The 25,250-nt window shown below is 39.6% G+C and overlaps 1 protein-coding gene across 4 annotated transcripts in view; it reads right to left on the reverse strand.

Annotated features, from left to right (window-relative positions):
- LOC135487146 (heparan sulfate glucosamine 3-O-sulfotransferase 5-like) overlaps window positions 1-25,250 on the reverse strand; it is a 249,269-nt gene that overhangs the window by 14,864 nt on the left and 209,155 nt on the right. Inside the window, exon 1 of one of the 4 annotated variants that reach the window (XM_064770577.1) lies at window positions 24,824-24,905. The exons of 2 other annotated variants lie outside the window; for them this stretch is intronic. The gene's annotated coding sequence lies outside the window, so the exon portion shown is untranslated. Of the gene's footprint in view, window positions 1-9,085; window positions 9,229-24,823; window positions 24,906-25,250 lie in introns of those variants that run through there. One more of the 4 variants, XM_064770576.1, reaches the window with a different exon arrangement.

Consider the following 25,250-nt stretch of genomic DNA (forward strand, 5'->3'; position numbering starts at 1 on the left):
CACAAGTCATACATTAATCTCGTACTTTACCGAAAGCAGACAATTTTTCTGCATTCTTATATGATTTTATGTGTTTATGCAGATAAACTGTCTCAAAACTGGATAAAGACAGCTTATGTCTGAGAACTGGATCCAACAGATTATGTCTGCAAGCAGAATTCAAACAGGCGATGTCTGAAAACAGGATCATAGCTTGATCCGACAGGTTATATCTGAAAGTGGATTCTGACAAGTTGATGTCTAAAAAATTAGTGTACAACAGCTTTAATATTTCCGAAAACTGAATTCCAAATAATCATGTCTTCATTCTGACATCAAAAGTCAACGGTTGGAAAACAACGACAATCCTTCCACGGATTAGCCCTACGACCATGTATCATGGCGATGTCTGCTAATGTACTTGGCTCATACTTTTAACGGAGACAAAGTTTTATAGACAAAGTTTTATATACATGTCGCATATACCATGAATAAACATTAATCAAGACATTATGATAACAAGAACCTTTGACAGTCCTATTTTATGAGCTATTTTTATGAGATCTCTCCCACAACTGTAAGCCACATACATAAACAACCCCTTCTTATTAACCCATGTACAACAATTAAAAATTGAACGATATTCGAGGCGGTATATCACAGGAATCCGTCATGGGAAATTCTAACGTTATAAGTGGGAGAAAATAAGATAATTGTTCACTCATTCATATTCATTAATGTGATAAAAAAGTGAAAATATTGTCGTGGAGAAAAACAGCCTGCTGCGAAGTATCGGAATTTAGTGGTGCATGTAATAGCGGGACTAAGTCTCGTTCAATGCTCCTTTGAGACCTTTGAATCGACACCACAGTCGTCAGAAGACGCAACAAAATGTGCAGATTTTGCATCCAGTTACGCATGACCGTTTATATGTAACTAAGGTAACCAAGTCGCAACTAAGGGATATACCTAATCATGTGCATGTGGAACCGGATGCAAAATCGGAACATTTTTTGTTCATCTAACCACGGTGCCGACTCAAATTTCTGAAAGCACAATAAAAATATAATTCGTAATAATGAGGACTGTTGCATTTTTAAGGGTGCAGGGGTTCACTGAGTTATGTGTGAAGATGCTGCCTAAACAGGCAGAAAGGTAATTTTCCTCTCCATTATCGAAGCTGAGCGGAAAGTTCTATTCCTGAAGCACGACAGAAAGCAACTTGGCTACAAAGGCAAATGAAAGGTTCCCCTCTAGCCTGGTACCAAAGAAATATAAGGCTCGCTGTATGAAAAGCACAGAAATTGCACCAAAGTTCTACCCCCTTGACATAAATATCCATTACGATGCAATAAGGAATACGCCAGTTACCGGTACATGAAGAGAACCAATAACTTGTAATCTAAAACTCCAATGTTAAAATGCGACAAAGAAGTCAAAAGCCGGAAATGCGTTTCAAGTACAACGATGCAATAAGAAGTGAACCAGTTTTGAAAACTATGTCAAGTTATTTTTTGCATCTACGAAATAGTCTGAAATTAAGTCCAAGTCCATCACTTTCTTTATGCAATGTATTGCTTCTGAGCGAAATAGGAACAAAATAAGAGAATCGATACCACTGTCAGGGAATGATGCTCAAGAACTTTTGAGTCAGACTGGCATTCAACATGCACCGAGCAATGTAAGAATATGGCAATATTGGAAAAAGACATGCACTTAGTATCTCAATGTGCTCCGAGCAAGTTTTATTGCTTGGTTCGTATCATGTCACTTTTTAGTTGATGTCCGCATGCGATAAGACAGCAGCATCAGGAATAACATTATTTTTCGATTGAGCATAGCACAGGACATAAATATTGAGCCATCTGATCATTATTTATGAATACAGGAGCAGGATCTTCTTTATAAATTCTTGCTTCGACTGATCCTGGCAGTTTGTGATGCGAAAATTTATGGATAGTGACCCAGAATCCATGGTACTCTGAATTTCTTGCACTCTATAGTTGAGATGAGAAAGTCGAAATGACGCAAGAAGAAAAAAAGATAGCCCAATAACAATTTCAGACTTTTGAAAACTTTTTTAATAACACATAAGACACTAAGTAACAGCAATGTAAAAATCTTAATATTACGCCTACATGTAACATGATATTGGTGCTGTTTTCTTCAAAGGGTGCCCAGGGGTAATGCTTTTGAATCAGAAAAATCATGCACATCAGACATGATAAAAGTTCATGACTGGCATTAATGATGATAGAGAGTGTGTTGTGTTTTGTTGATGCATACATGTACACCTACACATTATTGGAAAGGTATTTCATTTCACTTTTACATAGATATGATGATTTTTGCTGAAATGTTCAATAATTGAACAAAAGAATTACTATTGACATGCTTTTGTGCATTCTCGAAAGCAGACGTAAGCATTCATATTTAGGCTGATCAGTACTGGTAAACATTCATGCTAAAAAGAAAAGCATTTAATATCTGTTTGTTTTGTCACTGAGTGCCCCCCCCCCCCCCTCGGTCGCGAGGTAATTCTCGGTGAGGTTACATGACCAAGTCTCAAGCAACACGACAAGAAAATATCATATGGCGTTGCAAATGTTTAGGACAACAACATCTGAAGGTTTCTTGGAGGAAGAATCTCTGACGTTTGTTCAAATTTCTTCAAGTCGTGAGAGCACACCAACACTGAATGCCATGAAGACTGGATAAGATCTGTTCTCTTGAGAAAAAGTCTCAATTGACGTCCTACTACCCTAGTCTATTGCACTTTGATGCAGTAGTTCCCAGAACCGAAAAAAATTATACCTCCGCCAGACGAGGCCGAATACTACACTAGGAGGACACACCAGGGTGTAGCGAAGTCATTACCAACCACAGATTGCTGAACAACCTCAAGCAGCGAGAAAAATAGACACGCTAAATTGGTTAATGTGGCGTAATTGTTAGAGGTAAGTAAGGTTTTTGCACATGATCGAAGTTCTTGGCCTGACAGGCATGGAACGGTGCATTAATTAACTAATGTAAATCAATTAACGAATCCACTGTGGGGTGGAACATGAGGCGTTAGGTGGCCAATAGCCTCCGTGACTAAGATGGCTACCGACAGCTGCTTCTTTGCGGCGGTAAAAATGGTGCCGGGAGCTGCAATGGATGTAAGTGGCAGATAGAAAGCGACTACGAGATATATGTTTTTTCGCTGCAGATATCTGGCGTTTTCCATCAGCACCGAGCAGTTCAAGTTAACAAACTGAGGTAATGAGCTTTGCCATTTGTTGAATGCTAATAGGTAATGCAATGTGCAACAAGAATGGGTGGTGGACAACCTTAAAGCCGGCTCGACTTCCACAATACTCAAATGCTACTTTTTTGCTACACATCTTGTAAACTCCTGAAGAATTTTGGCTAACTCGGTTTACAGAATCTAGATGGGGTAAATTGAAAGACGCATGATGTAAGCGTAGGTTTTCTTTAAACTTAGACACCACAGAGCAAGGTCTCAGGGGTCAAAGAGAAAAGTGGTGAGTGGATGAAGTCACAGCCAGTCACTTATCCAACACATAGTTGCTGGATAAAATTAAATAACAAGTGCCTTCTTGAGCCAATTAGTGACACAGGTTGCTTTACTTTGCAGTGAATGAATAACTGCTAAAAGTTTCATATGGCTCATCTTGAAAGCATGTCTTTCTTTTACCAGTTTCAGCCTTTTTAAAGATTGAGAGGTGAGAGGTACTCTTGACTCAAATCTTCATGGTTAACAATGATTGTGACTTGGCAGTGTGGCTTACTAGTCATATGAACAAGAGTGACAATACAGTTAAAACAATGAAAATGCGACTACCCAATGATGCACTAAAGTGAAAGTGAAAGGTTTGGGTCTAGTCGCATATCGCAGAGGGTATTATCCAACCAAATACTTTAACCCCGGTCAATCCTTACACCTTTCAGTAGACCTCAGATGAGCTGCTCAATCAGTGCTATTTACAACCAGAGCATTTCCGACTGGTTCCCATTTAAACAACTAGGTGGAGTAAGACAGGTTAGACAAAGAGACCAACCCAGTGGGATATCATGACTGGTCCGAGAGCCACGCCACTCCATGAACTCTAACTCAACCACACCCCAATGCTAATCGCAACTTGCTTGATTTGGTCTTGCGATTGATTGATGATGCTTTCTCAATCCTGCTTCATAAGTAGATCTTTTCACAAGTAATTAGCTCCCGGGGATTTAGCAGCCACAATCAACGGTGAGGTTCTGAGGTGGATGACCAAAACAAGCCAGGAAATAGCATGTCTGAACCAGAATTGAAGTGTATGAGTTGTGCATTGAAAATGGGTCCAATTCCAAGATGTTTGCCAGGGACTCCAGCTCATGTGCTTCAGAGCTCCCTAATGAAGAATAGAGAGGAATACTGGCAAAGGGACACCGCCCTGACCTCAAAGCTCAGTGGTGGAACTCACAAGGACAGTCGACAGCGGACTGACTCTCTAGCATGCATCTCAAAAATCCGAACACAAAAGAAAAAGAAGTTCGCCAAAAGAATGTTTTCATTGCAATCTGTCTGCAAAGGCATAGCCGCTAGCAAACCTAAAGGGTTAACCATATCAGTCTGAAAACCGATAAATGCTACCCTCAGTTGCAAGACATTTAAGAATAAGATATTTTTCAATGTCCCCAAAATCATTCCTCCTGCTCATTGGCCAAAATAATAAAAATATACAGTCCAACCAACCTTAGAGGACTCTCTATTAAGGATACTAGTTTCAGTCCCAAATTGGTGATTTCCCTTTAATTTGACCTCTCTAATCAGGACACCTCTCTATAAAGGACAGCACTTGTCAGTCTCGAGGGTGGCCATATTAGAGTGGTTTCACTGTATTTTGAATAGCAGATAAACACTCCTAAACTTACAGATTTCTTGTTTCTTCTCCTTTATATATCTAAAAACATCCAAAGACCCTTTCCGATAATAAAAGATAACCTTGTCAAGATAACCTTGCCTGCTTTTCATATATATCTATGGACGAAGAATAAACAGGATGTTTTTTAAAATTGGAGAATAGGTCAATGGGTCTTCCTGATAAATTTGATTTGAAGTCATTAACCCTGGATTTCTGAAACGGACATGTTAGAAATAGATTGCGATTTCAGTGACTTTCACAGTCTTCAAACAAGTTACTGCAAACCATGAAAGTTTCGGCCAATTTATATGCTTGCAATTTTCGCAATGTACTGTCATTTCGCATTTAATGCAACCATCAAACATTTGCATGCAGCAAATGCTGAATTTTGTCATCAAAATTGAGCAAAACTGCAAACTATCAGCCCCTGAAGGTTTCAGGTCTACTGTGACAATATCTTAAGTTGTAAATTCTTTTGAAATAAAACAAAGAGAAGCATGTTTACACACTAAACATATGTATTCAATATACAAGCCGCTAACAAAATTCAAAGTTGTAATTGCCTCAGGGTCAGAATTTTCCAATGCAACAATTTAACAAAGGCAGATTGATCAAAATAGGCCTATATAATGATGGGTTTGAATGTAATTTATACTATGAGGAGTTGATGGGGTAGAATGGGCATCAAGGTCAGAGGCAGGCAAGAGATAGAGCCCCAGGGTAAAGGGTCTGTTAGGATTTCTGCGGATCAATTTTCTATGAAATAGAGGAACGATGGTAAAAAACAACCAAAAGGTTCCTAGAAACATTTGTAAAGGAAATTAGAAATGCAACGTTATATTAAAAAAATGAACGCATACTGTCAACGACCTGCAATCTCTGTCACAAAAATGTTCTAAAATAATTTCCGGCAATGCATTATCGGTAAATAGATAGCAGCTAATAAAAAGCAACATTTTCCAGCGATGAACAATTCTAGCTCCTGTAAACTCACAAGTCATTTTGTTCCTTTTTTAGCTGACAGTAACATAACCATTGCAGTTCCTTCCAGAGAAAAAGAACTGCTGGGATGGCAAACTTGATATGTAACAACGGTATGCATTTTGTCAGACGGAAAACGCAACCCTGCCTATGCTTCCCCAGACGATATATGCAAAGATTTCTCTTGTGTTTTTTAGACACTGCAGTTATTTCTTTAGGATGCAGTAAGTTGCTGTTTCGAATGCAGAGATATTGGGGAAGCCTTCTTTAAGTTATATTTCTTGTTCAGAATTCAGAACTACAGCACCTTTGTAAAGCCTTGGCCCTTCATCGATTTCACAAAAACCGTCCTGATCTGATAGCATTTCTCTAACACAAAGACAATCGATCGCCATTACGCCTACGAAAAAGTCCAGGGTTGCTGCTTACTTAACCATTTTCATTGCAAGCGATCCACACAGAATCAATAAAACACCATCACCTAGATAATCGCACAGTGATTTCCTTAAGGATAGTTGCAGTTTGCGTCACCATCAACCACCAAAATGATCAAATATGCCAATGCATCAAGTCTCAACACGTCCCACTTTCTGGAAAATGAAAACAGTTGTTAACAAATTGCTGTATTACATTTGAAAGCCGCCTTTTTTGAACGCTCCACCTATGTGCTATATTATTTGTTTGTTTTCCTGACCATGTTTAGGTATCTTTTACTGATATCATCACAAAGATAGAAATTCAAGAGGCATCATATATTATATGTGCCGCTCACATAATGCACACGCAGTGGTTCACCTACAGCTTACATGTGTATGTCAGTTGTAGATGGTGCCACCAGTCAAATGCGAAAGAACTCGCATTACATTTATGGAGAGCTTACTTGGAAATCTTGGTACAAAAGCAAGGTGTCAGCTCATTTCAGCATTCTCTCCTTCAGCAAACTTTATTTAAAATATTAGCGTGAAGTCTTTACTGCTAACGCCAACATTACTGATAAAGCTGATTGAGCAACTGGACCCTGAACATCCAGGTCCCATATAAACGCTTATCCCTTTTAAGAATCAATAAGGCATAGATCTGATAAATAACTCATCATCATGTTCTCTTCACAATTGATTACGCCTGTCAATAACAATGCATCAATAAGCCACCGGAATGCATCTATCGATCCCGAAGACCCATCACGTACATCAGTTTTTTGTTTCGCGCGATTTATTTTCTGAGCATGCCGTGGGTTCAACTAACATGGCAAAGAGCACTCAAGTTGAGGAAGATTTTTCTCTTTTGATTTGAGAGCAAAATAAACTTCATGCATATAGGGGGAGAAGTAGATACATTGGAGGTGACTGTTTGTTATATTACATACCGCAGCTTTTTCCGTCCCCGGGTACACTACATGTACCACAGAACTACAATGCTTGACATAATCACTGCCACAGTACATTTATTATGCAGGCATCGATCGAATTGGCTTAAACTTGGCATTTATAGTATTTGTATAATACTGAAGAATCTCTCTATCAAGGACATCCTCGAGATTGACAACTGCTGTCCTTGATGGAGAGATGTCCTGATTAGAGAGGCCAAATTGAATGGAACCACCACTTTGGGACCACAACTAGTGTCCTAGATAGAGAGGTAATCCTTAATAGAGAGGTGTCCGCTATGGAAGGTTCCACTGTAGTAGGTATTTACCCCATTAGAAATTTTCAAATTCACATTTAATTTTCAAATTTTCAAATGAACAAAGGTCTTTAATTTGACTAAATCTCCAGAAGTCAACTCTGGGTTATTGAACAAAATGTCAAGATACCACACTGGTAATTGCTTTGAAAATGCTTACAGTCCTAACTCCATCCATTGGGAACTTCTGCCGACTGATATGGGTTTTCATTGATCTCTAAGAAGTCAAAACCATGCACATGTCGTACACAAGTTCAAGGATGCCGAGCGGAGCCTTAAATACATACTCAACCGAACGGGATCAATAATATACTTCGTATGACTAAATTGAAATGCGAGAGTCGTTGCTGTGTACGATACATTACATACATTACATTATGTGTGCGAGATAGAAGATGCCGCATCTAGGGAATTAAATTTCCTACACTCCCCTGCATCTCACGAGTCCCTACCAGTCAGTGCTCAGAGTACATTGAACACTGCATGGTCTACCAGGGATTGATCGTCAATGAATTCGTTCCCGATGCTGTATTTTGGCAACGTTATTAGCCTTGCACTTGCTGACCTCTGCAATTGGCCCTAAGTGGTGATCAATATATTTTACTCTGTTACTGATTACTGTGCTGAGTGCACAGGAGACTTGATACAAACATCAATGGTGAACACAAAATATACGAAGTGGGCAAAAGCAATATATTTTCATGATAATTTGCAAATGCAAAACAAGGTGCTACAATATTTCCCCAGTTACACTACAGTAAATTTCAGCAATGCCATTGAGTAGGCTGACACACGAATATCATAATAATTGTCAAGATTCAGTATATTTGCCTGCATAAAACTGCATTGCGGCAAAGTTTATTTTGTTAAGGTTAAGGCATCTACTACACACAAACGATAAGTGGTTAAACTCTGTTAGACAGGGTAAGCTTTTCCAAATGGAAAATGCATTAGCCTTATTGACTCGAAGAACGGTGCAACGAAGGAAGATTTATCATGGCTGAAACAAGAGCAAGGATGACTACACCAATAAGATAAGATGCTAGCGTATTGGGATTTTGTAGCGATGAGATGCAGTTGTATGTCTTGTATATAGCCCAACACAAGCTATAAATGAATGCTACACAGCCAGCACTTTAGTTCTGTTAATATGCAACAATGACTACAACTTCACAACACCAACTCTTCAGTTCCCAAAAAGTTCTCTGCTATAGAAAGGGGGTATTTAAGCTCAGCATATCGAAGAATATATCACAATGACCTCCTGTTTAGCTGGTTATACCGGTATCCACATGAAATTTGTGGCATTTCAGAGTCGCATCGTTTTCAAATTGATACCACCACTTTTTCTTGATTGATAGGTCATTTAGAGACCTTAAATTAAGCTGAATGCCCCCTCTTCCCCTCGATAAAGCTGAGTACAGCATCCCAAATGCAAGCCTCTCAACCCTGGCCCTATCCGCAGGTGTACATCAATACACACGCAAGACACACTGACTACATAAAGACTACGTGCTGCTCTGTATACTGACCTGTCAGAGGAATCACCATGCCATTGTCGGCAAACACAATACGTATCAATTAACACCATCCCTCAGAATGAGCATAGCACACACACACACACAGAGAAACCGGTTAACGACGAGAGAGCTGCTATAACGCAGCTTACATCCACGCCGTGCTAATCTTGAATGCAGCTCCAGAGGAGAGCGCTGTGACTAATATAGCCAGCGTTCAATCGTTGTTGTCGTTGAACACGCTGCAGCGGCAAACCTTGGATCACCCAGCATTCAATTGGAGAGCTGAGATATATGATATTCAGAAGACTAAGTCGTATGGGCAATAGACTTGTTGCAGTGGTACGCAAGCCCCTCGATCAATAGTAGATATACTATTTACAGGTGATGGAGATTGAGGTTTTTACGCAAGAACGTGTGGTGCCCGCCATTGCATATCTGATCGCCTCGCACTTGCCTGTGAAAGCTTTTAGCACCATTCCTTTCACATTTAGCACTTATGTCAGACGTGTCGAAATGATCCTTTTTAATATAAGCTTCTCTAGCGCTTTTATGGGACTGAAAGCTACTGATGACTATCACTAATGCCTAAGTTCTCATGTAGGGATAGAGGGATCTACATGTAACAGGAAACATCCAAAAGTGTTCGCAAAAATTATGTAGAATGTTGGTATTTTCTGACCCAATACCTCTGAACAGATTGATTTTAAAGGGGTATGATGTTCATGGTCATTGTATTTACTTGTGCCTCCGGAAAGTAGAAATACATAAGGCCATGGGAATTATTAATCCTGTTTACCGTCCACCTCCCGCATGGGTTCTGAGCGAACATGAAATATTTTCATTATTTTAAAAAAAATCTATTTATTTTATTGTTGCCATAATTTTTTAAATTAAATAATCTTTCCAGTGGTTCATCTTTACCTTAAATGATTGAAAAACACAATAAAAACTTGGCAGGGTAGGCTCTTCATCATAATAATGACATTTTTTCAATGCCTCATGTTGATGACCGACCTGATTTCCATTTACTGGAACTTGCTGAATCGCGTGTGTTTTGACCAGTAAATCAGGCTGTAAACCGATAATGAATAATGAAAAATGAAAAAAAGCCTCATCATCTTTTTAAATCACTCGGACGGTAAACAGGATTAATCATTCCTATGGCCTAATGTCATATAGTGCAGTTATTATGCATGCGAATTCGCTGAAACTTGGTATCTATAGTACTTGTATAGCTGTATAGACAACGGCATGGTTGAAAATTTATACTCAGTTCATATATACACAATTAGAAATGTTCAAATTCAAGTTAATTTTTCCAATTTTCGAACAAACAGAGTATACATGTAGCTTTATTTAAATGATGACTGCGCAATTATTTACACTCGCTCCCACGAGCCCTAAAACAATTGCCGAGAATTGTTTTCCGGTGATGAACCTTACCGATTCCAAACTTGCTCGAATGGTACTCGAAAACAATCAACTCTACGAGGTGAATGAAAATCAATAGTTTTGATAATGAGGGAACATATTGGCATATGACAAGTATCTCTACTGTGTACACTACTTCACAGATTTTTGCTGAGTTGTGCCAAAATGGTAGAGTGTCAAGGACACTTGAGTACTGGTGCTGTGCCTATCGGATGTCCGAACGTTGCAGCACAAGTTTCTACGTGCTACTCCCAAAATTCTGCTCTAAGAGTAAGAATACTGTGCATCTCCGGCTATAACATGGCGAAGTCAGACATGTGTATGCATGTAACCAGAAATATAAAGGGTTGTCTTTTTTGGATGTAACTCAACACACATTCTTACCGCTCAGTAGGGATATACTGTAGTATCACTGACCTAAGACCGCCTCTAAATATTCAATTCAAGCTTGATATTAAGCACATGGTCGTTCAATGTCATTCGACAAGATCAATTTTTTACTGACAATGGGTTGGCGAAAAGGAGTATAATGGTCACGACATCATGTTCCAGTGAAAACTTATTTCAGACTTTATTCAAATGCTGAAATTGTCTTAGATCTGTGAAACTAGAGTATGATTGCAGGGACATTTACTGTGCCTCTTGAGTCAACCAAAGAGCCACTGCACCATCACTTTGCCGTGGCATATCGTGCCTCTCAAACTCCGGTGGGGAATGAATAATGCATTGTTGTTATTTGCTGGGACGCTGAAGTTCCTTTTCATTCCTGAACATGCGCCTGCCTTCAATCTTCAAAGGCTGATAGGTTTTGGTCTGTCAAAACGATAGTGTTGAGATGTGTCGGCATTATCGCAGAGAAATATCGGAGTGCCTTGCTCCTCGGACTTCAAACAGGCTATAATGGCACTAGATATGGACAGGATTTCCTGCATTAGCGGAAAAGCAGCCTTCCTTCTCGGTGTCGGAAAGTGATAGGCATGGCTACCTCACAGTTCTCCTCAGTAATGGCAAAGGCTTTGACCCCAACATGCCTCATTGTTTAGCTAGTTATTAGCAGTGGCTTAGGTTTCATGCTATTAGCACGGGAACTCCACCCTAGATGCTAGTGAGGGAGTGCTAAAATCAATCGTGCGCTAATTACTGGTCAGCCAGGTTGAATTAACCCCAAGAGTCGAGTTACTTATAATGCCGATAATTGTAAACAGCTGGTAATAGACATAACTATATAGAGGGCATATGCATTGCCATACTGAACTTCCAGCAGTATTGCCGTCACGTGCGTTGTCTGGAAGCTAAGCAATGTCAATACATTTAGGGTCAAGATGATGCATTGCTATCTCAATTAGGTCCGGGTGGAGTTTTGAGAGCATAATCTACAAACAGAGCCCAACTGTGCCTGTATCTTCAAATTTCTCACAAATGAAGCAAGCTGAAATCTGTGCATCCCTACAACAAACCCCGGCTCTGATATTTGACACGTACCAACTTCAAAATAGCAAGGACGCTGCTTTAATCAAAACACGTAGAATTGCTAAAGGTCTTATGTCAACCTCTAATACTGCGCTTATGCCAAATCAAGCAGATTGCTTTGCCTTGTCAGGATATTGTTTGAGGGATATTCTACCCCAAACCAATCAGAAGCGAACGTTTCCCCAATTTCCTGCTCGTTCCATCGATCAGACAAAATCGCTTAGACTATGTCAATGTCGGATCACGTCATCATCCCTTAAATAAACTCGTGAGGCGTCCCTAAAATCGACCAATGACTTGAGGGCTTGCGATGGTCCCCAGGAGAATTATCCGGTTTCATTAATTCTGCTGAGAAGCCCGTAATGAGGTGTTGGTTCAGATAACTAGAGTGTGTTTGATAGACTGTGCACACCCTTGGCCGTTGCTCCATGAATGGCCGACATGCAGCTTGGCGACGACCTGGGTCTCAAGGTGTTCAAGTGGGGTTCAATGGTGCTGTATTTTATTTTGGTGGCTGCACGATAGTATATTGTGGTACTTGAGTGGTGACGCTGCCTCAGATTAAAGCGTAATAATAGCTTGAATGAAAATAATCGGTGCGATATTCCATGAGGTGAATGTACAAGCTGGAGTTGAAGATCTCATATAATAGGATTTTTGTGAATCTAACAACTCACTAAAGCACTTGGCAATTCGTTTACAAAGTGAGATTTAAAATCAACAGAGGCTGAGCACAGAGTACAATTTTATATCAAAGTTAGCTTATCGATTTCCTTGAGGTGCTGGAGACGAGAGGACCCCCAGGCATTTGCCAGACTCGTTACTCTTTTGCTATTAAAGGCAAGGCAAGACAAGAGTTTTTGCATCTATGCACTCCAGAACCACCCTCCACTCTATACAAGAGCTCTGTTACTACACATTAGTGATGGTCACGCAATACCTCAGGACACTTTTCCTTTAACATGACTGTTTAAGGCTGGCACAAGGTTCATTACTGGAAAACAAGGCTGGCCGAGTTAGCTTGATTTCTCCGAACAACTGGAAACAAAGCAAAACCAATACAAGAGCAGGTGTCGCCAGATGTTCTTGAAAACTGTCTCAAAATGGCGAGATAAATTTAATCATCTGTTTTAATTATTCAATCATCCATTAAACATCACATGACAAGGGGACAAAAGGGAAAAGCTTTTTTGGTGGCGACTTACAGGTGAGACTAATTTAAGCTGATCTTTGAGTTGTTGACGATGCTTTTAAGTTTTGGGACATTTTGAAGATGTGACTCGACACCCAAGTGCAGTCCCAGACAATCTGACGCCTAAAATAATGATGAGATTGAAAAATCCAATTGAACTAATTTGTATCATTATCCGATATTTCTGAAGTGAAAGTAGAGTGCTGGTCATAAGTAACATCACTTGCATGTGAAACATTTGATCACTAGATGCAAGATGCATTTGCTCATTCTGGGCCCTATTGCAAATCCTTCAGTTAAGTATGTTTGCCCTGAATCTGTATATTCAAGGCTACCAGGCAAGCCTTGCCAGAAGTCACAGACATGTTGTCTCCACAACGATGAAACCATGCGAGTTCATTCCTCACAACAATACACAAACCACAAATACACATTTTCATAGAATAATGTACATTGTGTATGCCTATAACTTAGGCGGGAAAGGCAATCAAGAGGCTGCAACAGCACTTGAAGGGCATCATTTTATGACTCAGTTTATTATCAGTGTATCTCAGAATATGACAAAGTATTCTGTCTGTCATGCAGCAGCATGATATGGATTTGATAAGTATTTGTGGCTTATAGTAACAGATGGAGTAATACAGATACCGATATAGTAGAACCTCCTTTAGTGGACACCTCTCTTAAGCAGGACACTCTATCTATTAGCGACAGTGATTTAGGCCACAGATCGGTTGTTTCTAAACAATTTCACCTCTGTAATCAGGACACTTCCCTAATAAGGTCAGCATTTGTCAGTCCCAATGGTGTCCTTGAGAGAGAGGTTCTATTGTATATGGATTGGGTGATTGGTAGACATGTGCAATTTTTGAGAATCTTTGATATTTGATCTATTGCCTGAATCATAGTTGTCAGAGGTATATGGTGATCCACGCTGATATCACATTGACCCAACTTTAGTCATCGCAGACTTCAGGGAACTTTTCTGTTGAAGAAAAATCTTACAAAAATTGCGAATGTTATGCATTTTTGGGACATCCTGTAGGCTGATAGGGACATGCACCAAGCACAGATTTAGTTTCCCTTCATTTTCAGTTATGAATATGAACTGCCAAAAGAAGGGGTTAATACAAAGAAAGCTAATTAATTCAACTTGAGAATTAAATGAATGAGAGAGTCACATTTGATAGTGCCAATTACATTAAGATCCACTGGTGAAAAACTTAATAAACTTGATGCTTCCTCCTAATAAACTCAGACAGAAAAAAACACAATGACTACAAGATCATGAAATTTTGATCATGGTGCCATTAGCAAGATTAGAATCGATTTTTAGATTCTTGAGGAAGTTGTCAGTTTTTTTTTTTTTCAATTTTCAATCGCACCTCATCCAGAGACGTGACCTTCTTTTAGACATGTCATTGCAGAAAACAGTAGCTTGTCTTGAAAGTGAAAAATCCACAATGAAAGATGCAGTGGGTGGTATCAAGTAAGGATTCGGAATAACAAAACTTAACTTTAAATTATCTTGGCAATGGTGTACCCCTCTCTGTCTCAAAACCCTCTCTTACTTTAAGACAACTTGCTGACATGAACTCACCACCAAAGAAATGATGATTTCTCATGTAGGTTAAAAGATGTGTCTTCCCCCTACAGCCTGGCAAAGTCGAAGCAGGACTGACGCAAGAGTGGGGTCACCAAATATAATTTTTTTCAAGCAGATTTTCCAACCAAAAGAGATGTTTCGCGTCACTTGACCAAAAAGCCAGCTACAGCTTCAAAGGATTGACCAGTTTTACAACGTTCGCCATGACTGTATCCAGCCTGTGACTCAATTCTCGCACCCTTCCCTTTTTCATATCAAAGCAGCAACATGCGAATTTTTCATCTCAACTTAATCAGAAAACCACTTTTGATTTAACAAGTTGCTCTCATGACATGTGTCATTTCAGGTTTTTCTAAAGCAGCGGAAAGGTGCTGCCAGAGTCAATCATGGTCAATATACATGTAACGTCACACAACTTGCTAATTTCCTTCACTCACCAACACGCTGTCGATGCAGCGCATGTTTATTATCCAACTATCTTACGGCGCGAAACATGCAACACTGACTTTTTACCACCGCAAGGAAATCCAATTAGTCTTGCTCCCATCAGAAATGAGGAAAGTTGCATTGCTGTTTTTTATCGAGACTCATCGGGACGGTTTTATGAGTGGAAAGAATCGTAATTTCCTGTGCTCGCAATAAGTGAGCAAACTTTTCTGCAATTTCTCTGTTTTCACAGCATTTCTTTACATGTGTGGTCCATTTATTGAGGATTAATTAGTTTGGCTGCTAAGCAACTATTAAACAGCAACCACCAGTGAGTCACAGAGTCATGAGTTGCTTTCACCATCTTTCCAACGTTTTCGTTGGTAGGTGTGGAATTTCAACAAAAAATATTTTTAGTGAGGAAGGTTTAGAACCTATCATTTTCGGCTTCTCTGTAATGAACAATTCAAGAAAACATTTCACGGCTAAATTTACAGTTTTTTCCATGCTTCGATGAGTAGAAACCTTGCACATGTCACCGATGCCATTGAGCGGAAATCTTGTCAATAAATAAGCACTCAATTGGCTTGCACAAAATGCCTCTCAAAAACAGATTTTTTGGTCCAATTTCGAAAAAAATTGAAAGATCTACAGAGGGTTAAGACAGAAATCATTCAATTCCACCTATCAAATTTACTATCTATTAAGAGGAAGAAGTCTGAAATCCACCTAAAACTGGAAATTTGTCATCCCTGATACATCCAAGTTAAAAAAAACCTCAAGGAGACCATACCTTTCTTTCACTATCACCAGATATGAGAAGGTTTGAAGCTAGACAAGCAAGAAGTCACTCAATATCACTGCTATCTCCAAGAATCAATAAAAAGTGCTTTTTTGTGTAAGTGAGCAGGATATCCTGACAAGAAACACAACCAAAGTGATACTTGAGACAGTCCACTTGGCCTGAAGTGCCGCCACCACAGAAACAAGGCTATGGTAAAGAAGCAGAAAAATCCTTTTTGTTATCTTCCAGTTAAAGGTTCTGCAGAGATTTCTGAAACTGTCTTCAAATTTGACCTATAAGGCAGACTCTGAGAAAAAGGAGGACAGAACTTCATAATCAAATGTGAAATTTTTCAAAATGTTGAAATGTCATGGTCTTTTTCAAAGGTTTTCCTGAAAGGGGTTTGGGGGAGTGTGCCAAGGAAGCCTCCTCCAAGGTTAACCCTTGGAATGTAGTAACTGACAGCGATAGGAATTTCCATCACGACTGGTGCCAAAGCTGCGCATAAACAATGCTATGAAAAAACCACCAGGTTCCCCCTAGGCAGCGCAAATATATCTGTATTCTTATCATGTTATCTTGCAAGCTATTACTGTATTACTAAATATAAGCTACAAACATGTCTTGTTAGCTTTAACCCTTTGCTATAGAAAGTAACTTCTTTTGAAAGTTCAAATGGAATATGCATACATTTCACCCAGTATTATTTATAGAGCTAATAATGTCATAGTTGACGCTTAGCTCTAAACTCAATATTTTCAGACCCAAAGAACACTTCCAATCCAAAATAAGTCCAATATTACCAATTCCCCTGAGGAGAGTTCTGTCTCCTGAGTTACGCTAAGTTCTTATAAAGAAGATATATTTTTATCCAGTGGTAATCAAGAATGTGCTTCAGATTCACACCCCTGGTTATTGACCTCCATGATTCTTGGCACAACCTGCACGCCCTTGGGAATATTACAGCCAGCTTACCACTGGTGCGCATGACTAAGTATTACATTAGACATGTTAGACCATGGCTGCTGGTGATGAGCTATCCACCATTGCGGTGAGGTATCAATTAACCCAAGGCTGGAAAGAAGAATACGCAGGGTTCTATGTGCCTAGAGCAAAATCCTGCATTACAGGAACCAGTTCCTGAAACGTACAGCACACCAGATCTGGGGTATAGTGCTAGATAGGAGCATGAAGATGCATGAAGATCCATTCCTGAGAAACTCAACTTATTCCTATAAATATGAAGCTCCAATCAAGTATTGCAGTTGTAACATAATCATATCAGCAGCAACATGAAACCTAGAAACCACAACTGTCTCATCTAATCATTGGTTTGGCACATATCTCTGGGACCTCGTAAGGGTCAGCTTTCTACATGCACTGAGTCTTAAGATCCAAGTCAGAACATATCATAATATTATAACAGGCACAATTCTCACACAACCTTTGGCTGATTTGATGAGGAAGCACCTTGAAAATGCTGAAGAATTTACAAGTGACCTTTGCAGGAAACGTGCACCAGGTCTGAATCTTATTAAAGTTGACACCAAAGCAATAATTGCCTCCAGTTGGTATCTGCAGTGATATGACCCACTTGTATGACTTTCTTCTGTTTTAGGAAAATTATCACACGCTCATATTTTGATCAAATTTTAACCCAAACAGTACAAGTATCCAAAAGGGGGCTCTTGATTTAATATCTTTGGTATTGTTCTTGTTTGGTACATCATACAACCTGGGCAAGCCTGAATTAAAAATTAGCCCAGCAGCTTTGGTGCTTGGTTATTGGTGATGAAATCAGCTTAAGGGGGTCGACTTCACTGATCAAATCACGTGGCAGAGGTAAACGAAGGTCAACATGCACGTGTTGAATCATCACGATACAAGTTGGAAACATCAATGTTCCTTCCAATAGTCACCTGTTCTCTTCCACATGAGCCGAGCCAGCGGCTCTTCACATCTCAGGAAAAATTGACCCGAGCGACAGAATCTCCCTAAGTAAATTTGCAGTGCAAATCGTGTTGTAATTATCTGATAATACGAGAACCGGCCGAGAAGTACTCGCGTCCGATTGGGATCGATAACTCTTTTGAGAGAAGTGCGAAACCATTTGCTTATACATAAAGACGATCCCATTGCTAGATTATGCCTTAGAGTGGTAAATATATTGCTCAGTACTTTACGGGTCCATTTCAGAAATCTTTTACAGGAAATTTCTGTTAATTTGTAGATGAGAATGTACAATAAACTCTTGAATCTTACCATGAAACTGAATACTTGTTGAAAGTAAAGTTAGCATGCAATTATAGTACATTTATTCACATACATAATATAAAGATGGCAGAACCTTACTTTGGGTTTCTTGGTTTGAAGTAACTAATGGAAGATAGCATGCAAGCACATTTTCATAACCTAAGTGCAGATATTTCAATTAAAGTCATAATTAATTAAGTGCAGTTTAGGACCATATAAAGTGCTATATGTACTTTAAGATTATACCATTCAGTATGCGTGTGACTCTTAATCTTATGAATGAATCGTCGTTCTTGGTGACAAATTAATTTTTCCAAATGTAACTGACTTCTCACGCACAAGCTTTCTTTGGTGTAGATTGGTATCGTGGCATAACATATTTTACAGTAATTGGGAGCAGCATGCTACTATTAATCTCCAAGTCGTGGAGCATGGAAAGAAATATGTCATTATTTCTGTATGAAAGAACATGGAGTACTATAAAAAGAAGACAAGAAGACCTAAATATTCCAAGCGCTGATCCAATTAAGAGACATAAACCCTCAATAGATTATTTTCCTTTGCCCCAAAAAAATGTTGGCTTCGAAAATCTTTCAGAATTTTGAACTTATTAAAAAATTCAACTCTGAAAGATGAAAAAATTTCTAAATCCAAATATATTTTTCAAACTCGGTCCCATGAGCGGTTGTGTTACCGGGGTTCCACTGCATGATGCAACAGCCTGCTTAATGGCCAGTAATGCAGCATGCAGGGGTTAATGCCAGCAAGCAGGAACTCTCCATATCAAATCTTCTGATAAACTTGTTGTCGATTTTCAAAGTTAATTGGAGTGTAACCTGACATTAAATGGAGTCAATTGGAATTGAAATCAGCCATCAGGCACTCTATAACAAGCGATTAGATTACAGAGCAGTATTCTTGCCTGATGTCGGCCAACTTCTCATCGGACTCTGGGGTCGGTTTTGTACCACCTTTTACTTCACGAATGCACGTAGGTCAGACAGGGTGTGTGGCCAAAGACTCTGGATTAAGTAAGCATCCTGGGAGTCTAGATGCAGGAGGGGTCGGTGGGAGGGGCTCTTTTCTCACAGTAAATCTACACTATTCAGGCTTGAATAAAGACTACAAAATGTACATTTATAACTGAATTAAACACTACCCAGTCCCCCTACTATGCATGTTAGTCACATTAAAACCACCAATTTGGCCCTCTAGCTCCTGCCTCTATTCCCCCTTTAAACTCCAACTGACCCCCAGCTCCTGCCTTCAAACTCCAACTAGTGTAGAGTGTGGTAAGAGCACTGTCATACATAGGCTATAACTCTAATATGTCTCGGCCTTTTTCCCATGAGTATCAACCAATTGGACAGAATGGGTAAGATAAATGTATCCATGTTGTACTGTCCGCAAACAGCTACAAATTCGCTATCATGGTTTATGGTTATGGCTAAACCATGATAGCAAATAGCGATGGCAATGTAAGTAGCTCATATATTATGATGACAGTACAAGATTCACACTAAAGGGGATCTCCACCCTGCTAATGATGATGCTTGACGGTCGTTTTCAAGGGAACTTTTGTAAAACTGTTTATGGGTTTACGTGGGGCATCATTTTCACTTAGGCATTTGGCGGGTAAAACCGGTTAATGGTACAGCCACCTCAACCCGTGGACAAAGTGTCTTCCTCATCAGAAATGCAGACCGACTTCAGCAGTTTTTGACATGTTCGAGTAAACAGTGTTTTCCACACCAAAATGCTTTGGCCCGGTGCTTTAACCATATTTTTACACAGTTTTGACATCATTTCAGTTTTGTCCAGGCTGGCAGCAAAATCTATCAGGGTACTCTAATAGAAAAACCATGACTGCGACTACATGAATCTGCCAGGGTTCTAACTTTCAAGTCTGGTTGCTAAACTGGAAAAAATTATTTTCATCGCACGCTGCACATGAAAAAAGCATAAGAGAACCATGACATAACACAACTTCTTAATCCATAAAACATTTCATGAAGTATGAAAACAAGCTCTAAGGAAACGGGACAGAAATGCCTTTCGCGCCGACCACCTAAGAAGTCGCGATGGAAAAGAAACAGATACGCTTTTTGCAAAAAATGTCCGACACATTATGGCAAAGCCGAGAAAATATCAAAGCAAACAAACGTCTTCTTTGCAACAACAAAGAAAAGACCGACATGACGCTGGAGGATCAATTCTACCACTCAACTGAATGATGTTGACTCGATGGATCAAACAATCTCCCAAATAACAGGATGTACCAGAAACAATGGTAAATACGATGCAATTATGTTGCGACCATTGCAAAAAATGAGAAAATAAGAGTCACAATTTTTTTTGGTTTCCAGAAATTTCATGAAACCCCTTTTCACTGAGATCATAAAGATATTTTTTGGTTTCCCTCTGCTTTTGTAAACAAATGGCTATAAAGTAACTACATTACTGTACTTTTGGCCAGTAGACCTATTTTATGGAAATGCAGCAGCGACTGGATTTGTACTATTTTCAAATAGGGTAGCAGATAAATCCCTTGGGATGGTGCAGCGGGAGAGCAAGTAGCTTTTCAAGGCTTGTGTGGACATAGTAACGACAACGCCAACTGCTGATGACAGAAATGATATCACACATTAGGGCCGTTTAGACGACAGGCGAAAAGACCGCATTCGGATCGAATCTGGATGAATCCGGATTAAAACCACCCAAGGCGATGGTACCTTTTTAGTCCGGATGCAACCACATTGATCCGGATCTTTTTGCGTTTACACGACGAAAAATTAATCCGGATTCGGGACGCATCCGGATTTTTTCGCGTCGTCTAAACGGCCCTAATATCACACGAAACTAGGTAACAGGGCCAGTGAATTAAGCCACAACCACACATTGAATCTCAAGAGACGTGATTGGTTCAGCAGTGAACCTTTCACCTTGTTTGCTGTTGTTCTGGTATTGAAACTGACCTTCTCATTAGCCCTGAGGGGCCACAAGTGACTGTTCTTTTAGCAGATTTGATTAGCCAAAAGCTCATTGATAAGGAAGGAAAACAACTCTTGACAGGAAGTCATCTGGCAAACTAGGCGATGTCTCTCACTGTAATCACTCGTAGTCCTTCGTGGGAGAGCTAGAAAAGGACAACACAGAGAGGAAATGGTGGGCTAAACATGGTACCATCATGAATGGCGGAAGCCATCTGTTATGCTTGGATGGTAGTGTCACAGTAATCCGAGATCACTATGCGAGTACCTGAGTACCTAATATCTCACTGCAGGAGAGAACCAATTCTAATCATCGAGACAAAAATACCCACAGACCCTAATGAAATACTAAATCATTACAACAGTAATCCAATGATGGATTTCGGCAATTGATCACACAAAGTAGATTAGTGCGAGGAATATCTGAAGCCTGGCTATCTGGACAGGCAGCTCAATGAAGTGATTTTCCCTCATGATATTTCATCATGATTTGATGACATGATAATGTATAATGGATTATGTCATTGATTGGTCCATGGTAATGGCTCACTGTATTGAACTGTCGTCTCGATAAGGACAATATTTTGAAAAGGACAGCATCTTGTTAAAGGTGTACAGCCCATTGGTATGGTTTAGTCATTGGCCTTCTGTGTACATGTGCTGTACATTCATCTCTGCAACATCGATGCGTCCCTGTGTGGAGTTTGGCAAAAAAGCAACGTTTAGGCAAGATCATCTTTATAAAGTGTCATTGCTTGTATGACAATGATAGCTAAATAGCTTTGTTAGAGGCCATGGGAAAGAACCACACGATACCTTCTTGACCCATAATACAATAATACATCCTGGTGATAAGGCAGAATGTAAAATCACTGGCCCAAAAAATAATTTTTATGATATTCATTTGCTGTTAGAATGCGTATGTTATCCTGCCTTGACCAAGTTGAATTTGATTGACATTCAAAGAATTCTATTGGTTAGTATTCTGCAAACGACCATCATCACGTCTTCTATTGGAAGTACCCTGGATTTTGTAAGGCCTTTTCTCGTTCATTGATTCCACAGATGATGCTGTTAGTCTGCGCAAACAAACTGGAAGATACGATTGATTTCGGACAGGAATGCAACAATGGGAACAACTATTGGTGAAAAGAGATTAGCCTGGTCAGGTCAGGAACCAAAGATGCTGGGGAGTACCACCAAGGAACACTACGTGACTGGCTCTGTCATTTTGTGATGCGTTCTGAAGCCAGTTGGGTACACAGAAAGAATCTGGTAGAATTAACCCTCTACAACTCATTGAAAGTTGAAAAGAAATGAAGCAGTAATGGGTCCGCAAAGTTTGTAGATGAACTTGGCATGTATTGCAGTGGAATGCCTCTAATATTTAATGCAGTTGTCAGTTTTATCTTCATGTGCTAGATGTGTCCTTGGTGGGAAGAGGCGAACCGGTCAAAACTAGCCATGATTGATGAATGCATTTAACTGCAGCAACTGCCCAACCTGATCAGCTCAAGATGGATGGTGTCCTAGACCACTAGAGATTTGAAATATGCCAGCTAATGCCTATCAGGAGTAGAACATTTGAAACGAGTGTTCTGAACAGCAAAGAGGGGAAACAGGAAATCGAAAAAATCACTCTTGCAAATGTTATGTTTCCTATCAAGATAGTTGCAAATGGAAATTCACAGCTTGTTTTTAGAAAGAGAGCAGAATGGTTGGTGCATCATTGGTTGCTAATGGGAATAGAGATCTGCCACATTTTAAGAGGTGATTATTTGAAGCCAGTGTTTTGTTTTCTTTACATTATTCCAAGCAAGTGAGGAGGGGAATGAAGAACTTCAGCAAGGTGATTTCTTACTCCTTTCTTTGGTCATCAGCCAAAAGAAAACACCAAACATTGCGGTAATTTCTAGAGGAGGTGGTTTTGTCCAAGTGTTTTAATATTGTAGCCTAAAGATTGTTTGGGAAAGATTAATTTGGTACTTAAGACTTTGAAGCGCAAGTAAAGTTACATCTGGTAAAATCAACAACAAAAGCTTCAATATTTGACGATAAGCCTTTGCTCTGAGGGTAACAGTCTTCTCTCAGACTGAGGAGGATATCCTTGTACATTACAATCTGTATTGCTATCTATCTAGTTTCCGGTTCTAAAATTTGAATTTGAATTTGAAGGGATTATTGAACACGTATTTGAGTAACACATAGCCCACATAGTAACAAGGCACTCCCAAACTACTTTAAACACATCTTTGTCAAGCTTGAATCACAGGAAATCTAGAATTCAGAGAAACAGAGAAGATAAACATTCCATGAATATGAGACACCCATCAGATAGAACAAGAACCAACCTGAGACCAGCATCACCAGTACTTTTCAGTGCATTAGCTAGATAGGAGCAACTCAGATGACAGGCAACTGGAGCTCAACAACAATCTTTGAGCAGCTTGGCAGTTTTCGTGACAGATGGGAAACTTCCACTTCAGAAGATAACTGGGAGATGGCTAGAGTAATACTATATGCGTAACAGTGTGGAGAGGTTCAGGGTCCACTTCTGTTGCTGCTCTGATGAGTATATGCTTAGCAGTCAATCTCAGTGATGAAAATGATGGCCAAGAAATTGTAAAAAGTCTAGAGTTTTTGTGTCGTGTGTATCAGATGACTGTACACTTCTCACGACATTCCTTCACATCTAAACCTAGTGACACAAATTCTTATCAGTTATCTTGAATTCATGACATGTTATGGATGCAAAAAAATGAAGCCAGAGAACTTCTTTTTTCCATGTGTGGTGTATCCACTGCAGTCTTTTTATTCACCACACATCAGCTAATATCCGGAGCTGACCACTTTCTAAATCATTCAATCAACATTCATTTCTTGTAGTTCCTAATGGCTATTGTGGGGCATTTCTCACGTATGGTATTGCCTTCTCACCAGGTGCAAAGAGAACTGTCAGACATGTCAAACATATAAAATTCTGTATCATGGTACTGTATTATGTACTTGTGGCCCTTGAGGCAATTCAGGGGCGTAGATCGTTGGTTTGGGGTCAAAAGTGACACTTTGAAACTTTTCTGCCAAAATCATGGTAAAAAAACAATTTTTTGGTGATCTCTGAGGTGCACGCCCCTGCTAGCTACGCCCCTGCAGGTAGGACCCTACAAACTCATGTATGTCCTGGGAGGTAAACACAAGCACGATTCTGAATACAAGAGAGTAAAGTAAAGACACTCAACACACCATGTTGCCCTTTGCTCCCACAATCTCAATCTGTTATGATATCTCTCCCCACACAAGAAGTCATCGCAAATATTTGAAACTAGATGATAAGATGCTATGGTGGATCATCATGCAAAACGGTCTAAAAAAGTTTATGCCTATCAAACCTTTGAGAAATCACCCCAAACAGTGTAGTTTTCCAAGATCAAACCTATCAACGGCTGCCAGTGCAAAGAAAGCTAAACGAAAAAACGCAGTGTTATAGATTTTTTTCAAAATCTCTAAACAAACTGCTTGAAAAATATACAACTCATTGCAAGCAGATCATGAAAGTTCAGAAATTCGTTTAACGAAAGTTGCGTGTGGTTTCACCTACCTCAGCTCCTACATGATGGCCAAAGTATAAAATCTCAATACATCCACTGCAATGCTCTCTGTATGATACAGCGCTGGTATTTCTGAAGTCTACCTTGGTAGTTCCAGTGTTATTTCATAACTGAGCACTCAGGTAGTGCTCCAGTTTATTTATGCTCAACAGCCGCCCCACTCGGGACCATGCTGCGCTTTGTTACATGTCAAGTTACAAACTGCTACTGTTTTCTTGCCTCCGTACTCACTTGTAGCAGCTTGTAGCTTATGCCGTTCATGTTCCTTGTGTTTACTGGTGGTGGCCCAGGAAAAAGAAATAAATGCAAATCCACTGAAACTTGTTATTAATTTCAGTATTTGTATATCTGCCCACACAACGGCTTTGCTGAAAGTTGTATTCAGTGCCAATTTGCACAATTAGAAATTTTCAAAAT

This window comes from Lineus longissimus, chromosome 4, assembly GCF_910592395.1.
Source record: "Lineus longissimus chromosome 4, tnLinLong1.2, whole genome shotgun sequence".
Taxonomy (NCBI): Eukaryota; Metazoa; Nemertea; class Pilidiophora; order Heteronemertea; family Lineidae; genus Lineus; species Lineus longissimus.